Below are 3914 nucleotides of genomic sequence, written 5' to 3' on the forward strand. Positions count from 1 at the left end.
CCCCCCCCTTTGTATTTTTTGTGCAAGGAAGGATATGAAGCACCCAAGGTCTGTGTTGCCCATTTAAATGCGGCAGTGCCGTAACAGCAAGGAACCGGTATATATGTCCCTACGTTGTGGTAAGAATCTGTTAGTGAAGAACTACGACCAGTGAGGTATTGCCATGTCCCTTTGTCAGGGAAGACGCGTGAAAAAGCACTGAGGTGATGAGAATGCTTTGTGCCATAGCTGTGCCTCACCTTGGTGCCTTTTCTAAATCAAAAGAGTTTGTCGCTGATGGCACAATGTATATAAGGAATATGTGACACTGGTGTGTTAGCTTGGGTCACAGCAAATACATACCCTTAGCTAATGCGTCATAAGATAAATGCTGCTTTCTCTTTGCCTCTGTGGCAGAGATTTGGTTATAGTTTCTTTGTGACAGAAATGTCCAAAGGCTTCGCTATTGCCGCACCTGTGGACTCATGTTGTACAAGCTGATGTCTCCATCAGGTTGCTGTGCTATAATGTGCATTCAATCAGAGTACAAGGAACAGCACAGAGACAGGTGGGAGATGTGACAACATCTGTGAAGGGAAACATTTGTTGGTTTTCTTTTAACTCGCAAATCGTGCTCTGTTTAGATGACATTTTCAGAGCAATGTTGAGCTGTTATATGGATAATTTGACACTAGTGGCCATCCCCCCCCTGAAGCCTGGGTGGCTGTGGCTGGGTTCTGGCTTGGAGAAAGACTTTCTCCATGTTATAATTTCTAAATAGGTGCATGTGCCCATGAAGGTGCTGGAAGAGGAGATCTCACTGAATTAGGCTAGTTGTAGAGTGCACAGGGAAGTCTAAACGATAAAAGGCTACTGAATTTCTCCAGTCTCTTTTTGTCTCTCAAGAATGATGGGGTAGTGTTCAACCTTAGGAAACCAACATCTTTAACATGGGAAGCTGTCAGAGACACTCTTCTGCTGAATATCTGACAAGAGATCCAAAAATTTAGGTGCTGGGTAACTCCTATAAGGAGGTGCAGAGGTGGGGGTGAGTCTCTTGAACCAAGGAACAAGCACCAGGCCAAGAGGGAATGGCCTCAAGCTGTGCCAGGGCAGGGTCAGGCTGGCTCTTAGGAAGTATTTCTTTGCAGAAGGGGTTGTTGGGTGTTGGAATGGGCTGCCCAGGGCAGGGGGGAGTCCCCATCCCTGGAGGGGTTGAAGAGTCGGGTTGACCCAGCGCTGAGGGATCTGGTGGAGTTGAGAACGGTCAGTGTGAGGTTAATGGTTGGACTGGATGATCTTAAGGTCTTTTCCAACCTAGATGATTCTGTGATTCTGTAATTCTGTATTGGGCACCGTACTTGAATGAGGAGTATGTGGCTCTGTTGCTGAAAGATTGAATGTGGACAGCTTGGACAGGTTGTTAGGAGGGCATTACAAAGCCTGCTCTCTGGGTGAAGATCAGCTAACTAGAGTGTTGCATGTCTCAGTGTGGAAGCAACTGTAACTGTGTCCTGCGCCATGTACAGGAGAGAAAAAACCTCCATCAGTGATACAGGTGCCACAGCTTTGGGTAAGCTGTGTGCATCTAAGGGGTCTCTGCTGGCACGGTGCACATCCTGCTGTGCCGTGGGAATCAGCTATGCAGCTGTGGCAGGCCGGCACATCTAGTGGACAACTGAACTAGGGTGATGGGTAAGGTTACCACCCTTGCTCCTCACTTCTAGGGGCTGCCAGAGTGGCACACAAATGAATGTCCATAATTAACACCTCCCTGAGCTGCAGCCCAGACCCAGTTAGCTTGATTAAATGTTACACTGAAGCAGTTCATTGTTTCATTACCAGTCACTGAGCTATCTCAACCATGAGGACAGCCTTTACTGGGAGACTGGTGAGACTGGGCAAGGAGGTTTGTAACCTTCTTGGTGAGTGTGTTGGTTTAAGCCCTGCCAGGACCAGAGAGCACGTTGCAGTTGTCCCTCCCCCACCCTCAGCCAGTTGGGCTGGAAGTGAGGCAGAAACCCCGGGTTAAAATAAGAAGAAATTTAATACAACAGTGTGATAAAACAATCTGAACAGCAACAGTGGCAATGATAACAACAATAAACAGCAATAACAATGAACAAGACAAACGATATACAGGGAAATACCGCAAATGGTCACGAAGCAGTTCCCCGCCACCAAAAAGCCAAAGAGAAAAAAGAGTCAAAGTTTTCCGTCCCTGGACCTGACGCCAGCATGGTATGAATAACCCGGCTGGAGATCTCTTCCCCCTCTCTCTCTGCTGGGGAAACTTAACCCTATCCTAGTTGAACCAGGACAGTGTGTCATTTACCAACAAACACCTGTTCTCAGGTACTTGTGTGAGTTCAAGAGAGCAAGCCAGGCAAAGTTATCCTGGTTGGCCCTGGCTGGGTTCTGGCCTGGAGAAAGGCTTTCCCCAGGCCTAGCACAGACTAGAGGGCTTTCTTGCTTATTCTTTTAATTGAGGAGACTACTATGTGCTGTGTGTCAAAAAGGGAAACTGGGCTCTGTGTATTTTCAGGAACAGAGTTTCATGGTAAGATTGAGATGGGAAGGGATGACTGGAGGTCTCCACTCCAAACTGCTCATGGCACAGCTGGTGCCAGACCTTGATTAGGCTGCTCAGGACCTGGCAGTTCCCAAACATCTCCAAGGGGGAGATTCCTCAGACCCTCCGGGCACCTGTGCCAGTGCTGCACCACACTCCAGAAAGAGGTTTTCCCTTTATCTAGTCAGAATTTCCCTTGTTGCAAATGCGGCTGAAGAGATCTCGGGTGATAAAATGGCCCATCTCCCTGCTCTGAAGGAGGACCAGTGGCACCCCAGCAAGCTTGGTATCTGCTTGCTGAGCCTCCTAGCAAGCTCAGAGTCCCTAAGTCATTTATCAGTCCTGAAAGGATACAGCTAATAATGCTTGTGATTTGTCCAAAGTCTTCAATCTCTTGATTCCAAAGGTGAGATAGTTTTATTTCTCATGTTCTGCAACCAGTCCATCTTGGTCTCTCCTCATGGGCCCACACAACCGCTTGTGCTTCTCTTGTCTATTTTCCATTTATGCTAACCACCCTGAATCAGAGTAGAGTGTGGTTTTACCTAGCAGCAATTTGGCTATGAGGATTTTTGAGTGAGGAAGGGGAAATGGTCTGTCACCTTCAGGAAGGCTGACAGCACCTGTGTTGACCTTTGTCACAGCCCTCTGGAAGACTGCTCCTGGTCACATCCCCCACAGCTTGTACTCAGCCAGCCATAGACCAAGAAAAGGTCCTGACGTGCTGCACTTGTCTTCAATCACTCATCATTTTTCATCCCTCTGGCCAAAAACCTTGGCCATTAGTGGTCATGATGCTTTTTTGTCCACAAGTAAGCCCTCAGAGGTCAGGATTACACCAATGCAAATTGTTACTCTGCCCCTCTGGTCTTGCTTCTCTTGTGAATCACCTCCGATGTCTTTTCATAAACTAAGATGGCAGGCTTTAGAGGAGACAGGCCACCTTTGGCTGGCTTCTTGAAATGATGCTAAACCTAGTAAGATTTTCATAAGACATTGGGGTGTCTGCCTCTTCTCTCATGGAAATAATAAATTACACTAAAATCCTGCTAAGAAATTTAACATTTGGTTAAGTCAAATTTTTTAACTCAAGCAGATGACCTGGTTATGGGAGATGATGACATGAAAAACGATCGGGTCTTGATTTTGTGGTTAAACAAACTTGGTGTCACATGTTTACTGATCCAGAAGACCCTGGGACTGAAGCAGTATCAACCAGTGCAGCTTTCAGAGGCTTTTCCTCAAATCACAAACCTTAGGGATCTGGATATTTTGCTTAGCATCCAGAAAACAGGGATTTTGACAAGATCTTCCTCCTTCATGAATCACCACTTTGGCCTCTTAAGAGTCACAGTCATTATGA

The sequence above is a fragment of the Athene cunicularia genome (genome assembly GCF_003259725.1).
Source record: "Athene cunicularia isolate RWA chromosome 1 unlocalized genomic scaffold, athCun1 chr1_part1, whole genome shotgun sequence".
In the NCBI taxonomy this organism is placed as follows: Eukaryota; Metazoa; Chordata; class Aves; order Strigiformes; family Strigidae; genus Athene; species Athene cunicularia.